This window comes from Anser brachyrhynchus, assembly GCF_964034855.1.
Source record: "Anser brachyrhynchus genome assembly, chromosome: 3".
NCBI classification, from domain to species: Eukaryota; Metazoa; Chordata; class Aves; order Anseriformes; family Anatidae; genus Anser; species Anser brachyrhynchus.
Genome location: NC_137696.1, coordinates 101273509 through 101288040, shown reverse-complemented (window position 1 = coordinate 101288040; position 14532 = coordinate 101273509). Strand labels below are relative to the sequence as shown.

At 42.3% G+C, this 14532-nt stretch overlaps 1 long non-coding RNA gene across 1 annotated transcript; it reads left to right on the top strand.

Moving 5' to 3' along the window:
* Positions 1–393: 393 nt before the first annotated feature.
* On the top strand, positions 394–2099 carry LOC308192578. Its single transcript, XR_013948907.1, has 2 exons — positions 394–1350; positions 1886–2099. It is a non-coding gene; the product is annotated as an uncharacterized lncRNA (long non-coding RNA).
* Positions 2100–14532: the final 12433 nt, after the last annotated feature.

Genomic DNA, 14532 nt, shown 5'->3' with positions numbered 1-14532 from the left:
TGTGTGTGTGTTGAGAAAGAAATTCAGTAAATGTGCTGCAGAGTTGTGGAGCGCTCGTGGATCTGCTCTGCAGACCTCAGTGGGGATTTTGTGGGCCAGCTCCACGCTTGCAGAAACAGAGGTGTGTGGTAACCCAAGCTGAACCCAGAAAGGGGCATGTAAGAGAAAGCTTCAAGGTCCTTTACAAGGAATGCTTTTATCATTATTATTATAATTGTAACACAGAACAACTATTATCATCTTGTCGAAACCCATGCTTGTGTGACTTCTCTTCCATCTTCTGGCTTTCATCACCTTATTTCTTTACCTATGACTGCAAAAACATACATCAATTGCCGGAAAAGCTTGCCAAAGACAAAAAGGTAAGTGAACTCGTTTACCTTTGCAGGATAAGACAGCTTGTTGGTACTTGCTGTCAAACAACGTGCAGTGTTTTTAACAGCTGGGAAGATGGCGGTGACACCGGCATTGGGGAGCCTTGTTTTAACTGCACACACACGTGCAGCGCTGCTGAGCAGATGGGGAGGGCTCGAAAAGAGGCAGAAAATGGCCTGAGGTCTGGAAAAGCTGCTGTGTAGATTTTTTTAAAACTATTAAAGTGATAAATGCAATTTTCTGAATTTAATTTTTCAAAGAAAGAAGGTGTCTCAATTTGAGACATGCTATCTTTTTCAGTGTATTCTCTACTTTGATGAATAGTTCTGAATTTTATGCAGGAATTATTGTGTGCATCTTTTGGCAGTTTTTCACGTGGGAGATCAGACCTTAAATATTTCAATCTGATGTACAGGCCTGGAATCTACAACAGATTGAGTGATGCAAAAAATAATGTATTCATTAAACATAGCATCTTCCTCTGTGGAAATACACACAAATTTATTTTTATTTTCTCTCACTTCCACAGTATTTTTTGATTTTTCAGCTTAGCATCCTGAGGAAGGAAGTCTTCGGTGATCACATCTGTCCACCTGTCCCCCTCTAGTAACTTTCAAACCAACTTTAAATCAACTTTCAGATCAACTGCCGAATTTTAGCATTGTGCAATAGTGTGGCACACAGCTCACAGGCACTGGAACAGGATTCATTTCACCTAAGTTTAGCCTTCAGACACGGTATCAGTGTCCTCATCTGAGACAGTCACCTTAGGTTGTCCTTACAGTTAGTGGAGACCAGCTGGCACCTTTCAGCATGATGCAAGCGACCTGATTTAGACGTCTATTTTGGGGTGGGATGAATCACAGATTAACACTGCCTTCCTCTCTGTACCTACCGTTCAGTCGGGATGATCGGTTGAGATGAAGAATGGCTAATAGTGGAGTTTTCTACAAGACTTCTGAGGACCGGCTGTAGGTAAGATAGGAAATGTAATGTCTCCTTTGAGGCAAAAGCTGAAGCGTGTGCAGAGCAGCGGCGGTGTCTGGGGAGCACGTGCCCCATGTCGGGAGCTGGAGGGAGCTCACGGTGCCCTTCACCGAGCTGGTATTTAGGTGAGTGCACTGCCAAGGTGAGGAGAGTCACGCAGGGCTTTTGGGCCAGGAGAGCTGTCAGGGTTATTGCGTTGGGTGGGTAAGAAAATAAGACACGAGTTCGTAAAAACAAGACTTCACCGGATTTACTGCTCACAGAATTAATTGCTTTTCCCCGTGAACTCACCACAACTCCGCAGTCTGTGACTGCTCAGATAAAACCACTTCTGAAATAACCCTTTCATCATCCAGAGGCCAAGTCCTACCTCTGATCAACATACAATGCCAATTTCCATTTCCAACTTAGTCATTTTCAGACAAACACTTCTGTGTTTTTCCTTACAGCCGCTCTCTCCCCTTAGAAAAAGCCACTATAAACACTTTCAAACTAACTCGTTCTTTTCTCTGAAATTCCCCAGGCCTGCCTAAGCCCTGATGATGACTGAGTGGTTGCTCTGCTGAGACTGCTGCCTGGGACTGACCACCTCCATTTCCTGTTGCTGTCCATTTGACGGCTCCCAGTCCAAGTTCTCTGGGCCAGAGCATCTCAGTGCTGCGTGTGGTAGAAATCTTGGTCAATAAACCTAAGTTTGTAAAATCTATGGTAATGCAAATAAATAAATAAGAATACATTACTGTTCTGGTTCTGCTCTGAATGCGTGAATGTTGGTGGCATTCATTCTAAAGTGAAGGGTCTGGGGCTCGTTATGACAATGTCTCTAAAATAGAATCACAGAATGGTTTGGGTTGGAGGGGACCTTACAGACCACCTAATTCCACCCCCCTGCCATGGGCAGGGACACCTCCTACCAGGTTGCCCAAAGCCCCATCCAGCCTGGCCTTGAACACCTCCAGGGATGGGGCATCCACAGCTTCTCTGGGCAACCTGTGCCAGTGCCTCACCACCCTCTGAGTAAATAACTTCCACCTTATATCTAATCTAAATCTCCCCTCTTTTAGTTTAAAGCCATTCCCCCTTGTCCTATCAGTACACCCCCTGACAAAGAGTCCCTCCCCAGCTTTCCTGTAGGCCCCCTTTAGGTACTGGCAGGCAGCTATAAGACCACTCCTCTGAAACGTTGTCTGGTTAAACTCAGTCACTTGGTTGTTTGTATGAGGAGACAGAGAAGTAGGATCGAGCCATACCTGCAGGAGGGGCAGATGCTGGCAACAGCAACATCTCACAGGAAGAAACAAGAACACAGGAGGCATATCTCAAGAGCCTGCTAACCCCGGTGATATCACTGAATGAAAAGAGTCATCCCCACCCTAACAACCTTCATAAAGTTGTGCTTTGTCACGGTGACTTTCTGCATTTAATAAAGCAGGGCATTAATCAAGGTTGGCCTTGGTGAAAAGGCAGTTGCTCCCACAAGCATGTTCTCTTCTCAGGATCACTCATTAATGCATATTTATTTAATAATTTACTTTCTGGGTATAATTCCATTCATGCTCACTTTTTCATTATCAGCAAAGCGTAACTCATTGCCCTGCTTTTCAAAAGGCAGAACTGGGATAGCTCGGTGTTTGCTCAAAGCCAGGGAGTGCATCAGTGACTCATCAGAAGAGCGAGCAGTTTGAATGGCAGGCAGTTTTTGTCAACATTTAGTTCCAGGAAAATCAAAATAAGTCATACAGGCTGGGAGAAAAACTTCAAAACAAATGGATTGGAGCAATCAGTCCCAAGCTGATGCTGTCCATAATTTGGCTTGGAATTGTACTCTGAATGACAAACAGTGAATGCTGGTTCCTCCCTTCATCTGCAAAAGCTTCATTCTCTATTAAACTCCAGCAGGCGTACTGCCCATAGTCCATGATTCCTCCTTTTGGGTATCTCTGTCCTCCCGGTGGGACAGCAGAAGGAAGCATGGCACACGGCATGCATGGCACTTGTTGCCATCCTCTTGCTGTCAAAACACAGGTCTTCTGGCCGTGATATAAATGAACAACTCATCCCTCAGAGCTTTCCTGTTTAACGGCTGCCATCCATGTCCTTGGGTACCAATACTGACCATTCCTTTGTCCTTACTTTGCTGCTTTGTCTGGTGCTCTCACGTATTTTCATTTCTGCTTCACCTGTAGCTATCTGACTGTTCTTAGTCTTTGCCATAGGGTTGCCTTCCAGAACTGTCTTGCAAAACACGGCTGATGCCAGCTTTCAGTCACTTGGAGTAAGTCAGATATGGGAAGGCTTGAAAGGACTCTCTGAACGGCCTGTATGCATGCGCATCTGTTGTAAGGCTCAACAGCATAAGCTGTCCCTGAACAGATAGTTCAGGTTGTCTTGTGGTGGGTGAAACAAAAGCGGGTGGGAGTCTGCAATTAAAAGACACAACAGCCTCGAAACAAAACGTCAAAGCAAAGCAACCTTCAAGAGGAGGTACAGATATACGGTATCTAGAGAGGAATCCAGTTCAACATGAATACCCTTAAATGAACATGTCTGTTTGTAGGTGTGTATAAATAAACGTGCTGTGTTTTGACTATGGAGATCAATGGGTCAGCCAGAGGAGATCGGTGGCTTGATTCAGTCACCTAAATGCTGGTGCCATTTGAAATATTCCAGAAGTCCAAGATGTGGCTGGCACTTGCAGGGGAACTTAGAGGGGAAACCCATACCCTTTTGGAGCAGCTGGATGTCAGCCCAGACACCTCCCCAGTGCTAAGGCAGTGCTGGACACTTACGGGTAAATCTTGTGTCTTGCCAACACAGTCAGTAAAGCCTAAAGAGCAATTCATCTTTTCCTAAAGCAGGACTTTGTGGGTGACTGAATAAATCACTTGATATGGCTGTTATTGGCTGATATTTTATCTTTGACTGTATCGACTATAACTGGAGATTTAACATCTGCATGTATCGATGCCTACATTTTGTGTTTCCTGACCTTGAATTTACTGCAGTATTAAAAGGCAATGCTGACAGCGCTCGGCATGCTTGTTCCAAAGGAGCAGTGGCAGATATGAAAACATTTGTTACCCGACAGATTATGCCTGCGACTGCTCAGTTTCATGACTTGCATGACTTATCTGTTCCTTTATAAGTGGTCTGCCCCTCCAAAGAGATAAGATCACATGGGAATACTTTGAACACTTATTTCTCGTACGAACTGATCCAAATTCTGTTGGTGTGACCAAACTTGCCCTGCTTCCGCTGGGTGAACCAGTCCCTTTTTCATGACTCCTTGCAACAGTTCAGCCCTGGACATATGCCTATCTTTAGTTTCAAAGGGTGGTTTGATAATGAAGTATTCAAGCTGCTGCTAAGAGCTTAGAGTGTTACTTATTACTCACATAACACCACGAGAGAGTTCTGCACTGGCTTTTAATACATGATTTATGGTATCTGCCCCCAGCCCCCCAGTTTTGCTAAGATTCTTTGGCAGTCCTAACAGCTTTTCTGTTCACCTGTCCTGGAACCTCTCTTTCTCCTTCAGAAGAGCTGATCTGTTACTTCTGACAATGCAACCAAGGTGTCCTTTTGCCAGAACTGGTTTGACACTAGCAATGAAGCAAAGAGACCCTGAAATGTCACTGACGGCCGCGCTGGCTGCTGCAGTGCCTTTGCTATTGTTCCAGTGAGTGTGATCTAATGGAAAGCAGAGCATTCTTATTATAGCAGGCTATAATTCACTGCCTGAACTCTCAAGTGTATGCTGTGACCAGCGTAAGAGCTTCAGAGAAGCAGCCGGGCCAGGAATCTGCTGGCTGCACCATCCTCCCAGCAGCATGGGAAAGAATTGTTTTTCCCATGTCCTAAACTTTGGTAATTTCCAGTATGTATATCTGTGTTGCGCTGGGATGAAAGCATAAAATGTGTTCGCACGTGTTGTCCTGGAGCATCTAAGAGATCAGTGTTTAGGGCACAGGTTTGGGAGGCAGAAAGCAAATCCGTTCGAAAATCCTCTGCAATGGGGATAAATATTTAATTGTTTAGCCAAACGGGAACAAACTCTGGGAGAGGAGATGGAGAAACTTTCAAAAAGGTGGTGGTTGGGACCACGTATGTGAATTTGTGAACAAAGTTCCTAATGTGAGAGCCGAAAATAAAGGAGACATACGCCCTCCCCAGCCAAAGCTGAGCGTCCTCTTTACTGTGGGGATGATGCTCTCTTGTGGTGGCCAGGCATTCATGCTGGAGAAAACTTTCGTTCAGGAAAACGTTGTCAAACTTCCTGCATTTTTGCGTAGTTCATTATTGTGTAGTATTGATTGTACTGAAACAGAATTTTTCAGCTCATCCTCCTTGAATAGCCCCCTGCATTTTTCAGATCGTTTCACCACTCTGTGGGCTGCTCCTGAGTTGCTGTCTTCTCTCCCAAAACCTTTGCAGGCAGGAGATGGACGTGAGGTGAGGGGCAGCAGGCAGGACACTACTGAAATATTTTTTTTTACATGATGTAACAATAGCCTTTGAATTTTTTCCCCACTTCACTGCTGCCACCAGCTCCTCTGCCCGAAAGAAGCGTTTTATGGCTTTCCTCCTGGATTGCCCCTTAGCTGTCCCGAGGTGTCTGCTGGACACCCTTCTCCCTGAGGTCACTGCAGCATTGTGGCTTGTGTGCCAGCATCTCTGGGCACAGGCAGCTGCGTGGCCCAGGTGTCTCCCCCGAGGCAGTGGCACCACGGAGCTGCCAGCTCCTTTCTTCTGGTGCCCTCCAGTGCTCCGGTCCCTTACGGGGCACTGCAACAAGTCCCTGCAGAAAGGGGACAAGTCCCCTGCCCATGCTTTCTGATACTTCATTGGACACACACGAGGATCAGACACTGAATTCGATTGAAGTTTCAGTGCAGTTTGCTAGCGTAAGCACTGTACCATTGTCTAAGAGGAAGGAATTTAAGCACCCAACTGACATTAACCCAGGCTAAAACAAGCCTTGCTGCATTCACTTTTAATTCAGGAAAGCAATGCTGTGTCTGTGTTAGCTGAATGGTTATTCTGGGGTGCTGCCTTAACAAAGATGTTCACCGTACAATCATTTTCACTTTATTTAAAAGATAGTATTAAGATACACGGGATGAGAAGTAGTGATTTTTCTTTGGCTGGTTTAAACGATAAGAACGTGAGTTACAGACTGTGAGGCTTTTATTCTGTGTTTTTCTTTTTGTTTGGATAAGTAACTCAAGCTCACTGTTTGGCTCAGAATAATCCCACACATAAACAGCAAGAAGATAAAAGCAGTCCTTTCCATTTGGTTGTTTCTAATTAACAGCAAAATTCTGGCCCTACCGATCCTCGTGGCTATTCTCACATTGCCACAGGGGGATTCTGCATAACGAATGCAGGATGTCCTTCCGATGGAACAAAATGCGTTGCCATAGGCTTGGGTCTTATTTGTCTTGTGAGCATTTCACAGAAAGCAGAAATATACCAATTTATATGCCTTTACAAACTGGATTTAAGTTGGCATAACAGACGCCACAAATGTATGAAAGACCTACAGCTAAATTATGGATAATTTAGGGAAAATCAGCTTCCTCTAAGTGAATATTTCACTCATGTTGAAGGGAAATGATGGCATAATAAGCTCTGAAATGTATCTGGAATACAGAGCAGAAAGTTTTCTCAGACCCTCAAGTAACAAGGCAAATACTATAAGAAATGAAGGATACAGCTAATGTTTACTTTACTCCATGCTTTTTCCTTTTGTGATGCTGCCAAATAATGCATTTGGCAAGACTTGCTTAAAATCTTTGCCTTTTATACCATGGTTTATTTTCAATTATTATTGTTATTTTTATTTTTAGCAGCTTTTATCACGCAGATCCATGGCTTGACATGGACATCCTGTTTTTTGCTTCCTCAAAATCATCCCTGGACTTTGATCTGCTCTACTTTAGCTCCTGGCAATGATTTACGTTATTCTTTACTTTTTTTTAATTATTCTTTAACACTACTTAACATCATTATTTCCACCCCAGCTACTTGAACTGTTTTGAAGATTACAGCCAAAAGACGAAGGGCCTGCGGATTCAGAGATAGCTTCTAAGCCGTTGTGATGCTCTGTTAGTTTCTATCTTTCCCTTTACAGACAAGCCCCAGATGATCGTTTACGATCTGCTCCCAGCAGATCATGGCTAGCTGTGATGCTGTAGAGGTTCAGGTTGGAAATTTAACATTTCTTTCCTGTTCCCCTCTCTGGCTTCAGGAAGGAGTCATCTAGCGGTGATTCACGCCAGCAGCTCATTGTTTGGCCTTTTAGTGGTGGGGGCACAGCAATACCTCACTGGCCTCACTCCCTCCTTGAGGTCAGGACCAGTGTGCCGCTAGCCCTGGCAAGAGATCAAGGGAGAGCCTTGCTCTTCCCATTCTGCACAAGAACAGGTCATAATCCCTGTCAGGCTGCTGTGATCCTAATTATGTTTCTTTACAAATAAATGTTAAAACTTTGGCTTGAATAGGTGAATGACACATCCTATACTGGGTCTCTTTCTAAAGCTTATGCCTCCATACGAAGAAATTTCCTTAGGCCAAGCAAATCAACCCTGTCCTTTTCTCCAGCAACATCATTCACATGAAGAGACAAATCTGAGACTATCAAAGATTCACGTCCAATATCTGAGGATCACTGGGAAAAGTTTTACCGATAAACATCAACACTTCATGCTTGCTGGGCAGAAGAAGTTCTGCGCCCACGTTCCCTGAATCTTTTGCTTTCTGCTCCACACCATCAACCAGGTGAAATAAAAGCTGCAAGCTCCGGGGATGCATTTGTTCCCTAAGAACTGTTTTTACCGCTTTATTTACACTGGTAAACTCAGACATCACCACTTTGAATAGATTTCTCCCTGAAGGAAATAAAGCTTGCACTTAGCATTTGAAAAGTTTTCTTATTAGGATTTGAGATAGGATGGGGGGAACAGCAATGCAAATTTTGATGATAGATTTATGTAGGTTAATTACAGTGAGTTATATTAATTATAACGCATAATTTAGCAGACCTTTTTGGATAAGAGCTTCAGCACATTTGAAATGCTGTAGTTACCAAGGACTAGTGGGACAGACCAGGGCACATCAAATAGGACTCGAGGGGAGCATTCAGACACTTGATTCCTGACCTTCAGGCTCGATGCACAGCTGAGCACACCTGCAGGCAGGTAGCATCTTTTCAGGCGACCTAAGGAGACAAGCTGCTGCTCTAGATGTGCAGGGGTGCTGGTTCATGGTCAACAGTCTCATCTGGCTGTCATAGATGCTCCACAGAATCCCAAATCATGCTTTGAAGCAAGCTCTTGGGGTCAAAACACGGGGAACACTCTTTACTGCTTCAAAACCTCTCATCAGTGGCACAGCTTAATTGGTTTTCAGAATTGTGACTATTTTTTTTCCTTGAAACTTAGTTTTTTTATTTCCATTAATGTTACTTATACAATCAAAATGAAAACGTTACATTGCTAATCAGACATCTACTCTGTTTTCATGTCTTGTTAGGCATTTTGATGACGAAAAATGACCGTGAAATGCATTGTTAAAAGAACGTTTTCCTTGTGAAAAAATGGAAAAGACAGGTTAAAAGTGGCTTCACTGTCATCCTGCGTGGCTCATTGTGACGGTGGTTTGACAGCCAGGGTCTAACAGAAATGCCAAATAGCTGCTCTGAAACCAGCGATCAGCACGGGGCTCAGAAAACAAAGGAGATTTGAACTGCAACCAGGAGTTAGCCAGGCAGAAAGAGAGTCTCAGAGTTTCAAACTGACGTGACAATAAAAATAATTTGTTTGCTCTACATGTCAACAGTTTTATTTAAAGCATACAATGAAAAATACTGACATGCTGGTTTATTCCTCTTAACAACAACTGCTGCACCACATATTTTAATTTTTAAGTAGTAACATTCTCACATGACATGTATAGATTTTCCTGTTGAAATATGTTCCCTTGTGTTATCACAGTCCATCCTTAAAGTGTGTGATTAGAAAACCTATTTGTATAAGCAGGATGTCTAACAGTCATAAGCCAGGGAAATGCTTTACACAAATAAGTTATATTTTAAACTTTTCTTGTTGACAACAGAATTGCCAAGGCAGCAACTAGTGTAACATCCAGTGTATCTAAATGTGTGTGTTCCCATTCTTACCAACAGGTATCAACTATGTCTTCCTCACAAGTATACCAACTGCCTGTATTGTTATTGAAAATTCCATTTCCATTGACACAACGAGCTCATACTAGTCTTTTGCTTGGTAAAACTCTCACTCAAGCTAATTGCATGTGTTTTCCTTTATTTTTTAGGGAACTGCTGGGAACAGAGCTCTGAGCAGTGCCACACTTTCAAATGAACTCCAGCGACTCACTATTTACCCCTTTTTCCCAACAGGCATTTCAGAATGTGATCTTCTCTTTCCTGTGGCCACCAGCAAAGAGATTTTTTGCATTAGATTCACAGATGAGCTTTTATGAGCTCTACAACTCCATGCACTACAAACATCTGTTTTGGTGGACTATGAGAGAGTCACTCAGTTATGGACAAGAGAAGAGAAAATTAAAAAGATATGGCCTCATTGCAGCATTTCTATACGTAAAGGGGTCTTATAAAAAGGATGGAGAAGGACTCTTCGCTCAGGTAGATAATGATAGGACAAGGAGGGGTGGTCTTAAACTAAAAGAGGATAGATTTAGATTACATGTTAGGAGGAACTTCTTCGCTGTTAGGGTAGTGAGGCACAGGAACAGGTTGCCCAGAGAAGTTGTGGATGCCCCATCCCTGGAGGTGTTCAAGGCTGGGTTGGATAGGGCCTTGGCCAACTCCATCTAGTGGGTGGCGTCCTTGCCTACAGAAGGGGGATTGGAGTTAGATGGTCTTTAAGGTCCCTTCCAACCTGAGCCATTCTATGATTCTATGATAAGAGATACTCCTCCTGCATGGAGGAGTCAGAGGTACAAATCCATTCATTGAAATGTTTTTGATTACTTATACAAAGTAGGTCTTTGACAAAAGGATGAGAAGATTCATTACAAAAAGGCCAGGAGACTGTAGTAGGACTATTGCATTCTCCAAGCAGGCAGATTCAGAACTTAAGATCTCCCAGCTTGGGTAAGCCCAAAAAACAATGAAGTCCCTGGAGCCTACACAGGATTTTACTGAGCAGTTAACCCCAATGAAATAACGCTTATGGGGAAATCTAGTCCCTAAAAATTTCAGGTACAGCATGATAAGTAGGTAGCTGAATGGTAACACTGAGTATCAGTCTAATACCTCCATGTTGGCCTTCCTCGTGTATTGATGCTTGTCTCGCCATGGATGTAGTTCTTGTTTTTTACTTTGCCAAACATAAAGCATAAGAATAACTGTATGTAAGAGAAGCCCCACTGAATTCAAGATGGTTTGCATGCTCATACAATTACATGTATGACTGTTGGGTTTGCAGCCAAACCCAGCCATTAGTAGGGAAATACTCCCTCTAAACCCAGCATGAATTTTGAGAGTTAAAACTGTAGGCTCAATGAATCTAGGTTTCAGGGTAACATAGTCTTACTCAGTCATTTCATTCATTACATACTTTTCCCTGCAAGAACTGCTTTTTAAAAATCTCAACACAGAACGCTTTTTAACACTTTATAGCTTTGGTTGATGCTAAGTTCGTCCACTTCCCTTTTTGACCAGCTGGATGTTGGCACTTAATCTTACTGGACTCTTCACTCATACATAGATGATCTTACAGCTTAACTACAGGAAAAGATTAAACAACCGTGGTCTCATCTTGATTAAGAACTATGCACAAAAAATTCCTTTCAGCATAATTTTGCAACCCCGTCACACACAACCTCATAACACACTCTCCCATGCACCTATACAAGCACAATTAAACAAGAAAATAAAACATTATCAAACTGTTTCATTCACAGGCTGAAGAAATGTCATTTTCAGATTTGAATTCCTTGGAAGCACAGATGTCGTAGACCCAAAAATGCATAGGCATAAGGAATTTTGAAGAGTTTTTTTTTTTCCTTTTCTATCCGTATAGCATTAAAGAAGATTCTCATAGTGTTTTAGCAACCTGTGTCTCATACAGTTGGAAGTTCTGCTTTACTTAATATTATCATGTCCAGTACTTCCTAAATTGCATTTTAAAATTTCTTTTCGGCATATACAATATTTTAAGTTCCAGTGAAATGTTCTTATTAAATATTTGGAGACTGAAAGAATGGTACTGGACAATGGAAGAGCACTGTCCCATAACACATAACATACAAACCACTTTTTACAGTTCTAACAAAATGAGATTGTACATAAAAATGTCACACTTCGCTCAATACATTGGTATGATCATAGCAACATTAAGTTCAGCTGATATTGCCATATATTAAAGGCCAAATCCTGGCTCAATGTGCAGTTGAAGCCTAAACAGATGTTTAGAGAAAATAACGAAAATAACACAATGAAGTGCTATACTGATAACAATACCTTTTCTTAATCTACCTAAGATTTTTGGCCTATGGCACGTACCTAGTTTGTGCAATGGAAGCAACATGTGGCCAGTGGTGCTTGACTCCTGTCCTAGGACACCTCCTTATGGATTTGTCGTGGCCAAGGGCAGTGAGGGCTGAGAGATCAGTCTTCCTTATGGGTATGACAGTTTTGGCAGGCATCTGTATGTATTGTTCTGCCGGAATTTGGCCAAGAGTCTGAAATCCTATACATCTTATTCAACAGTCCCAGTGAAGTCAATGGAACTTTTTTTGTGAGTAAGATGAAAAGGATTTGGCCCCCAAAGTTTTTAACCCTTTAAGTAGTTAAGAGAATAGTTTCATTGCACTTAGCCCATCATCCACAAATAACTTTCTATCCAAAAACAGAAGATCAGTGTTGATGTATAGGAAGCATTGGTTCATAGAAGAGGAAAGCGTGCAGCAACATCTGACTACTCGTATCATTTTGGAACTGAAGCCCTAAAGGGAAAAAAGTGGCACTTGCATATGACACAACCTTATCCCATATTTATCTGAGGCCAAAATGACTGTTTATTGAATTCCTAAATGCCATCTTAATGGGTGTCTTAGAACCGCTAAATAAATAGTGTATCTAAACAGATATAAATGAATTTGTGTATGTGTGTCTTTATTGACCTGGGTGTATAAGCAACTACATCTAATAGTATTACAATATTACAAAAAATATTGGAGCAGATGGATTTTTTAAAGAGCATCTTAAATATTTCCATATAGAACATGTGGTCATGGCTTTGGGAAAGGTTGGACCAGGTGACCTGCAGATGTCCCTTCCAACTTCTGAATGCTTTTGATTGGAGTGGGCAGGAACAGCATTTTTGTATTTAAAACACAGTGATCCTACTCTGTTATACAATTCCATGTTTTGTTCTGTGACTGCAGATTTGAATTACTATTATTTGGATTAGAAAATACAAAGGATAACTATATGCAAATTAAATTAATCAGAACAATATGACTGCTACTCTGACTACAAGTCATCGCAACGCAGTATATTCTAATAGCACGCAGTACTCAGAAATAGAATTTGGGATTTAAGTTTGTGTAGTCAGGATGCAGACATGAATTCTAAGTCAGAACTGGAAAACAGGACTGAGTACCATGCAGTGTAATCCCGAAGGACAGGGTGAATCACACCATCTCTAATACTGTGTCACGCTCATTGCTGATGCTCAGTATGTAGCTGTAACAAAGTCCTGTAAATGTTTGTCTTGACAAAAGTCTGCACATACAGACAGTTTTATAGCATTTTTGTTTTGCAAATGACATGAAAGTTTGGCTGCCTTGTAAATGTTGCTAAGAGTATGCCTTCCTATTGGCCCTGGAGCCTGGAGGTGTCAATTATAATCCACGGAAACTGCATGCAAGGCCTTTATGAATTGGTTGAAGTGAGTGAACTTCTACTGTTTTGGTTATATTAAATAATTTTAGTTCCTTGTATTGCCTCTTTCCTTCTCAAACAGAAGGATGTGGACATTTTGTATTGACAGCACTCCTTCGGTATCAAGTTCTAAGGGGACATTATGGGCTGTATATCCCTTTGCTCAAGTGAATAGGATTAGGTTTCATAATTCACTCCTCCACTGCATGCTGAGACTGGGGAAACAAAGTTCTTGGAAAATCATCTGAGTTGATCAGAGACTTCACTCACTGGGAAAACTCCACAGGATTCAACAAGCACAGCATTAGCCTAGCCTTTGGAAAAACCTGAGTAAGAGCTCCTCAAAATACAAGTGAGGCTGTAACAAAGGCTTCAAAGGAGGTACCTAACAGTATGTCTAGAGAAAGGTTAGTTTGGGTGATGTTGTGTCTACACCTGATAAGAAAGGTGTTAAGGTATCTCTTTGTCACTTCTAAGGAAAGCCTCTTTGATTTCATCCACTTTCCCATTATTCACTGTTCTCCATATACATACACTATGCTTAAAGGCAGATCCTGCAGTCTTTATACATACTTTGTTCCTCACTGCACTGGGAATTTTTCAGAATAATACTGAGTAGGAGAGATGCTCTGTGCATCTTCTCCGCTCTCAGAAACCGTGAGCCTCGGTGCCTCCTGGCATGAACTCAGCTTCCAGATTTTGCCCCTCTTGGCTTTTTGGCTTCTCAGAAGCCAGAAGTAACCCCGAGATACATTCCTACACAGATGGGTAGAGCTGGAACAGGAGGAGACATACTGCGTGGCCTTCACACCTTCCTCTGGGAGTAACAGGAGAGTCTCCCTGGCATGAGGAGGAGGACAGGGTGGCGGTCTGCTCCCTGTGTACACATGGGGGTCAGAAGAGGTCTTTGGCACCCGAGGCAGACCTCGGGGCTGGCCCATAAGGCTTACAGGAGCTAATGTATTTTGTGGATTCAGGTCTTGATAAAGTCGTGTCACAGCATTAGAGAAGAGGATTGAAATGTCTCATTGCAGAAGATAGGGATCTCTTTCTAGCTTCTGAAGGAGAAAACACTGTGAAAAAAATTCTGTGAATATCACTGCCCCAGACGGAAAGTATGTACATGCTATATGCAATTTTTTCTTGTTTTTTTTTTTTCTGTCTTTTTTGTTTGTTTTTCAAAAAATAAAATGCTTAGAAAAGAACAAAACTGATAAATTTTATAATGACATGGCACA